The 8,381-nt window shown below is 48.2% G+C and overlaps 1 pseudogene; it reads left to right on the top strand.

Moving 5' to 3' along the window:
* Positions 1-2,504: 2,504 nt before the first annotated feature.
* Positions 2,505-6,082, top strand: LOC136534111 (F-box protein At2g26850-like; annotated as a pseudogene).
* Positions 6,083-8,381: the final 2,299 nt, after the last annotated feature.

An 8,381-nucleotide genomic window follows, 5' to 3' on the forward strand; every position in this document is an offset into this window, starting at 1 on the left:
ATGCCCTACTTCGTTAGGTTTTGTTTGCAGCACGTGATCACATTTCACTAGGTCCGCAATATTATACTGAATATTATGACCACAATAATAAAAAAACAACTACATAATGAAAAGTCCAATACTATGCCACATTAAACAACACAATAATACTAGAAGTACATGCCGATAGTAGACAATATTGTTCATGAATAAACCATAGAACTAGCAAGTTATGGAGAATATTGAGTGCAACGAGGCCACTTTTCCTTCTTGGGGCATCGGGATTCTCCTCCATCGCTGCTTTTTCTCGGCGCGCACGCTCAAGCTTCTTCTCCCTCTCCTCCCTGTACGCAGCAACACGCCTCCTTTCCTCCTCTTTCTTGTGCTCCTTTTCTGCAGCCTCCTTTCCGCGTCTCTTCTCCATCATCTCCTTGTCCTCTGCCTCCCACCGCAATAGTTTCTGTATCCATTCCTTGTCTTCAGGCTTGATCTCAGTGTCGATCCACTGCTCAAAATCACAGAGCGGTGGAGGGGTCTGTAAAAAATACAATTGTTATAAAACAAAAAATCATGCAAGATGTCATATGACAACAAATATCATTTCTCACCATCTTGTTAATGTGGTGCTGACGAAGTGTAGGGCTCAAACGTAAAATTAGAACACAACCAATACCTTCTGCCTATACATGTCCTCTTCATCGGACTTGCTACCGTTGCAAGGATCACCGCAAAAAGCACATGGGCACTAGAACAGCCACTAGGCAGTGGCAATAGATCGAAGGCATTTCCGATCATCCGCCATAACTATAATTAGCCATTTTCATTCTAAGTAACCAAAATCAATTTACATTAAACCCTACACCTAAGGTTTTCCATTTGATCGGACACAATGAACCCATAACAATAACAACGTGCATGATGTTACCTTGGTTTGCTAGCTTTTCCACGCCTTGACATCCTACGGTTGTATACTATAAATATTAAAATTGCATGAAAACCCCAAGTAATGACGATTTTTTAAGTTGAAAAATCCGACTAATATATACCGAATCAATGTGAAAAAAAACTAGGAGAGAGCGATGATACCCTGCTCTCGAGATCTACGGATCAAATCAAAAGTTTTCAAAGGTCCAATATGTCGATTCGTGAGGTAGGGCAAAAGTGGGGAGAGAAAAAAACCCGAGAGGGAGGATGAGAAGGCTCGGACAGGAAGGTTGGGGGCCGGATTAAAACACTACCTCAGCGCCATAGATTTTGGGCGGGCGGTTCGCGACGCCAATAACTACGGCGCCAGGATCTACGGCGCCAATCTTGCCTGCCAAATCACCCACCGCCACGTCTGCGTCGAGCCCAGACCTAGGAGTCAAAATCTACGCGCCGAGACGTGTAAGCTCGGCATCACCGTTGGTGGCGCCGAGATAAGAGTCCAGATTTTTGAAATCATACCACAGAGACATATTTATGTTTTTTTAAAAAAAGTCTAAAAAACAAAAAAAAAGTTGGCCGAAGTAGTTTGCGGTTGCGGTTGCGGTTGCGGTTTGGGCTCATCTCTCTGTCTGTCTGAGCAACCAAGGCAGGAGAACTCCGGGCGGGCTCTCGCCACCCGCCCACCTCGTTTTCTCCACACCCGGCCTTTGGACACAACACTCCCGGCTGACTCTGCTGTTTGGCTGCTTAGCTACCCTCACCAATCGCCGCCTGTTTCTTGTAATGCGACGCGCACGAAAGATTTCAATATTTTAAGCGTGAAAAAGTGCAGGACAAACAAACATTGTCGCGTTGAAAGCAAATTTTGGGGGATATTTTTGGCTTGCTCGCGAGTAAAGAAAAAGGGGTTGGTCACGTACGTTAGCAATTTGGTACTAGTGTGGCGGTGCTGTTGGGGGTTAGCGGGCGAACCGTCTTATCTTCGTTGTTCACACCACCAACCACTTAACCAGGCAGGCAACCACCGTCCCGCCAACCCTACAAATGCTGAGGCCTGAGGCGACGCCTTCTTTTCAGTTCTTCCTCCCGGTCCGCGGTGACTCTGCTGGGAAAGCTATCTCCGTTGCATGTCTTTGTTAGTGCTGGTGGTTTGTTTACGTTAACCACCACCAGCGCTTACCTTAGCATCCATCCCATTTCCCGTCGTCCACCAAATGCAAATCTACAGTGGCACTGACCAGTGACACACATGCGCATCCATCAAGTCTAGCGAGCGCACTGCGAGTTCTTTCTTGTGCGGCACCCGGGCGTTTAGGACTGTAGGAGTAGGGCGCTTGTGCTTCCAAAGTGCGTGCCTTTTGGTGGGTCTGCACTCTGCCGGGGCCTGGCACCTCAAAAGCAGAGGGAAGAGCAGCCGAGCAGGAATCATTCCGCTGCAAGGCTGCCATCCGCGCTACTGCCTCCTCCGCTTTCCGGGGCCGGGCGGACCCCCGCGCGCGCTAACCTCTCCTCTCCAGTACGTCCAGCCCCTCTGCCCGTGTCCGCGTCGTGCGCGGGGCGCGTTTGGGGGGGCGCTGTCGTCGCATGCAACCGCACCACCAGTCCACCACCACCACCGCCAGGGCCGGGGAGCCCTGCCGCCTTTGCTGATTGGTACGGCAGCGCGCTAACTTTTTTTTTTCCTCCCCCTGATCGCTGATCCTGAGAGAGAGATGCTTCCGCTGCTGCTTATATCCACCCTCCCGGCCTTCACGCTGCTCCTCGTCGCGCCCGACACCAAGGCCTGCTGCAAGCTCGCGCGCGAGCTCGCCCTCCTCGCACTGCTGCTGGCCACGGAGCTACTCTGCTGCCACGCCAAACCGCCGCGGGACCAAGGAGCGGGAGCGAGGCGCCAGGATGTCGTCCGCTCCTTCCAAGCCGAGGCCCGCGGCGGCCGCATTGGTGGCTCCGGCGGAGGCGAGACGCCAGCCGCCGCGGCGGGGTTCCCGCTGCTCGACCTGCCGGAGCTCGCGCTGGACCGCGTGCTAGAGGAGCTCTCGCCGGCGTCGCTCGCCGCGATGGCGTGCGTGGTGCGCCGCGCTCAGAGACCGGTGCTTCCGCGGACGCGCTGTGGGAGCGCCACCTGCGGCTCAAGTGGGGCCCACGTGCTTCGGCGCCGCGGCGCGCAAGGAGTGGGAGCGGAGCTGGGTGGGAGGGCCGCCCGCGCAGGCGCGCCGCGGCCGACCCGCCGCAGGAGCTGGTCGACTTGCTGGCCTGCGCGTGGCCCTTCTCCTCCTCCTGGATCGGCTGCCGCTGGCTCCTCAAGGGGGATCACACCCCCGCGCCAGTCTCCGCCGTCGCCGCCGAGCCCCAACACCATCCCCGCCCCCGCCCCCGCCGCGCCGCCGACGGACACGGTGGCCGCGTTGGTAACCGGGCGCTCGAGTGCGGCGAATTCTGGTTCCCCGCGCAGGTGTACAACCGCGAGGTAGTACCAATCCACCACCACTAACTGTATTAACATTAGGTTAAGCACACGAATTGTTTTGGTTAATAAGACTGGGAGAATGTGCTTGCTCTTTTAGCAGGACGGACATGTCGGGTTCGTGCTCTCGTGCTCACGACGCGCACCTCCGCTACCACCGGCGAACTGACACCTTCACCGCGAGGTAACCCACCCTATGTTTTTAATCTCCTTTGTCGGTAGCAGTTTCCTGTTGTGATCCTCATACGAGGCCGACGGAAATTGACGGCATCCATTAATATGTATAGCCGTCGAGCTCACATGAGTTATAGGGATGTGCAACATTAGCATGTGCATTTAAAACCATTGACCGTGAATGGAATGAATGAGATATTTTGGGCTGCTTGTTTTGCTTGTGATTGTGAGTGGCTTAAATTTGCTGACGATGTGCCATGGCCTCGTTGACAGGTACCCCACCCCTCGGCCGGAAGCCGGCAAGGGAGGACGACGGCGTGCAGTGGAACAGGGTCCGCGCGCCGCCGTGAGCACGCCGGCGCAGGAACTGCATGCGTCGGGACTGCTTTGGAGGAGCTGCGCCCAGGGCGAACCATTTCGAGATCCAGTGGCGCAAGAACAAGGACTTCCCTTATGGTAATAGTATTGCTCAACTCAGATCATCTACAAATTGCAATGCTTGGCAAAATTAAGATGCCGCTGCACAGTTCATTTCTACTAGTATCTCGGTTGGTTTGGTTCACGTACGATGCCTTTGTGATGCACTGAACAGGCTGGTGGTATGGCGTCGTGGGTCACCAGGAGTCGTGCAATGGGAACGAGCATATGTGTCGCTGCCACCAAGACGGTAAAGATTCTCTCTCCCGAGCCGCTCTCTTTTTCATCTTTGGATATTGTCGGCCATAGTAGGTGCGGACAGGATAAACATTACTATTAGTAGAAAAGAGGAAAGTACTAGTAGTTACGGTTACCGTACAAAGGAGTGCAGCTAGAAGTATTCTTCTGCATAGACTGCCCTCAGACTATGCTCCGTCTAAAAAAAGATATGATTATAAATATAGATTCAGCCAAAATTCAATATTCTGAATAAAATTATAGAAAATATTATTAATATTTATGAATCCATATAACTATACTATGAAAACATATTTCATGTTAATTTAATGATATTTACTCGATATCAAATGTTTTTATAAATTTTGTTAAATTTAAAAAATGTTTGACTTCTCAAAAATGAGAATTCTGTTCTTTTTGAACGGATGGAGCAGTAAAAATGGAAAACAGATAATCTCGGACATAAAGGGGCAATGAACATTCTTGTCACCTTTCCTCTTCTCGAGGATCAATATTATTCATTGTTTTGTCACCCAAAGGACGACTTGCCAGATAAACTTTGGCAGCGGTATTCCTCATTTCTTCCATATTCTATCGCACTGGAATAGTTGTTAAAATCTACTCCCTCCCTCCCACAGCAGGAGTCGTTATAGGATACGTGCAGGTCAAACTTTCTGACTAGATTTGTAGAAAATACGCATAATATTTATATATCCAAATAAGTTTATTATGAAAGTATATTCATAGATCTATCTAATGATATTAATTATGTACTATAAATATTAATATTATTTTATACATAATTGGTCAAAGTTAAAAAAACTGACTTCTCGGGAAGCGAGAATGACTTCTATTTTGGGATGAGGATAGAGGAGTACATTTTGCTATATGGTTTTATATCTTTACAATCTTAATTGATAGGTTTGAATCAGTCAAGTTTATTTTTCGACAATTTTCATGTTCACAATCTTTAATCTTATGATTATGATTTACCTAAGTCCTTCGATTTAATTTGGAGTATATGGTTTTTGACAACTTTTTTCTCACGTGGATCTCGTGGCTTTGACATCCAGGGCCATAATTTGTTCATTTTATATCTTCCAAGTGTCTAGGGCCATTTTCTCTGTCGATTCAATATCATGGAGTATAGCATTTGCACGTAGAAGTCTCTGAACTTTCCAAACAGTTTTTCGTCAGTGAATCTCTCACATGTGGTGGTACTATTGTATTTTTCAGCATCTGCATAGGTCTTCTCAGTTTAGTTACCATCTGTTACAGACATGGTTGTCCTGGAGTTCCAGCACTACGCCCCTGGCTCCCGATGGAGGCAGACCACTGTGAGCAGGAAGGATCACAGGGAGAAGGGGGAGGAGACGGACGGCTTCTACGGTGGCATCAGGAAGCTGCAGACCAAAGACGAGATATCGACATGGCGACGATTCTGGCCAGTTGATGTCCTCAACTGAAGATCATTGTCCTGTTCGCTTGGCTGATAAGTCATGGCTGAAAGTATTGATAGCTGATTTGTTGTAAGAAAAAAATATTGTTCGTTGGCTGAAAAAGTACGGTTTATAAGCCATGGCTGAAAGTACTGATCGTTGCAGTCGGTCCGCAGTCTCCATTCCAAACTCCCCATGTACAGTTATGGAGAGCTTTCAGCACTTGTGTGGAATAACTCTGAAACCCTTATCGGATCTGAAGGATCCTGTTTTGCTAGGGATTCATGGTGCAGAAGATTTGCTCTGTCCAAGTTTATTAGAAGAAGAACAGGCTGCTACGAATCATGTACAGATCTATCCAGTTTTCGATCTGACTTTATGTTGTCGCCGTATCCTGCAGGTTTATATGCATCATAATTTTCGGAATGCATCGCAATCCGTCCAATTATAAGTTTTGTCCGATGCTGCCATTTCTTTTGTGATAGCCAATGACCTCAATGGAGTGTTCGCTGCGATGTCAGCTGCGCAGAAAGCGTGCGCGTGCTGAATCTTCTCCTTGCATCAATCTGATCTGATCAGGTGCCTAAAATGTTCAGCAAGTGAGCAGATTTGCCAGGTCTTCAGTCTTTGCGTACGAATGGGTTGGGCAGAGCTGTGCCTAACTCGTCAACGGTACATTCAGCCATGACTTATTGGCAGCTACTCGATCCTGACGACAGTATGTTCAATGAAGAGGCCGTTTTACTCGCACATGGAAATCGGCGGACCGATTACAAAGTGAAAATTGACGTGTTTGAGAGGAACCGGATGAAAATGACATGCCGAAAGTGGAGGACTGATGGGTGTGGCAAATTACACCCAACCTGCTGTGTTTGGAATCCACTGGATCCGCTGCCTGAACAAACTAGCAGAGTACTGTTCAGCTTTGCTATAGAGCCTGTTCGCTGCTTGGTTTCTAGGATGATAAGCGGACTGGTGCTGGGTTGTTGTGAGAGGAAAACACTGTTGATTGACCAATAAGCTCTGGTTGAAACAAAAAGCGAACAGGCTGATAGCCTATAGGAGTTATGCTCCAATAGGCTTTTTTATTAAAAAAACTGCACCAATCCTAAAGCAAATAAGTAATTAAGCAAATGTTTCCTAATTATTAATCATCGTTTGGGGCTTTGGGCACAGCTCGCACAGATGCCCTCCTCGTTATACGACAGCCGCTGAAGTCGATCGCCGCCATTCTCAGCCTGGGGTATGGCTCATACAACCCGCCGCAGAAACCAATTTACCTCCACCCATCACAAAAACCAATTTCCGCTACTAATTGGTATTTGGAAGTGCTCCACTTACGTTTTTTTTAGCTCTAGTCAACGTTTTTTACCCAATAGTTTTAGCTCCATCCCAAGTGGAGTTGTAGAGCTCTTAAAAAGGTGCTTCACAAATTATTTTTTGAGCTACTCCATGGTGGAGTTTGTGGAGCAGAGTTCATAAAGAAGTCTCAAACAACCCCTAAAACAGGCGAGTATTGAAGTGTCACGTAGACACGTGTGTAGACCAATGCTTAACCAAACTTTACCCGAGTCATCTTGTTTCCTCGATGGTGCTGGAACTATAAATAAGTATGGGCGTGATTGTTATGCTGCCGAGGCGAGCCTAGTTTGTATTTGGAGATCCAGGCCTTGACCCGCTAGGTTTATGAAATACAATTGCCTTTGTTTGGTTTTTGTTTTCGTCTAGTCAAGCTACGGAGATTCGGTGTTTGCTTGTTCCCTCGTCTCGCACAATATCCCATCCGACACCGTAGGGACACATGACAGAGCTTGCGCGAGCCTAGCTCGACGAAAACGAAGCTCTCACGTTTCTCCTTGGCTTGGCCAGGAAAGTAATCTTGCATGCCTCCAATCGCGCCCCAAGGTCTCTCCAGGAAAGCAAACGCCCTCAACCTACATGGGATTAACCAGGCTGGGCCGGAGCCGGCCTACGAATCACGCCCTAATTTCAGCCAGTTGTTCATAGTCCTCACCCGAAGGAACAAGGAAGCAAGGAGATGGCTATGAGGATTTGGGTCCATGTATATATAGTAATAAAGCATCGATGCAGACACTGTGACCATATATGATTCTGGCATACTGCAGAACATTGCCCAAGCATTCTGCACAGAGACCAATATTCATGAGACAAGGCCTAAACAACCCTATAAAATAGTCCTTCACCAGCTGCAGAACATTGCCATTAATGCTTGGTTGTGAGAGGGGGAAGAGATAAAGGCTGCTGCACTGGTGACATGCAACTGCTCTGGTAGTATGACACACCTATACACGGACTCGATTAGTACGCCAACGACAAAACATTTAGGGACAACCTTCTGAGCTAGAACGACGAACATTAAGGGACAGGGGAGTAGGTATGAGGTGACATAGTGAGATTTGTTTTCGCAATTGATAACACTCATGGGCAGTCTCTGTACTATCGCGGCTAAAGGTGAGGCATTGCTCACCAAGACATCACAATTCCTTGGGTCTTTCGCTGCTTCAGCGAAGGCCCTGTTTGGTTGGAGACCAACAGATCCTTTGCCTCGAGCGCCTAAAATTAGACACTTGGGATGCATGTCTAATCTAGGCATCCGTTTGTAGCCAACAACCAACATGTCTCGATGTGTATATGGATAACAGGTGGATCATGACAACTATAGAGTACAAAGGAATTTCATCCTTAATGTTTGCCTCTAACTTTGAATCCAACAGACACATGAT

This window comes from Miscanthus floridulus, unplaced genomic scaffold, assembly GCF_019320115.1.
Source record: "Miscanthus floridulus cultivar M001 unplaced genomic scaffold, ASM1932011v1 os_1511, whole genome shotgun sequence".
Lineage (NCBI taxonomy): Eukaryota > Viridiplantae > Streptophyta > Magnoliopsida > Poales > Poaceae > Miscanthus > Miscanthus floridulus.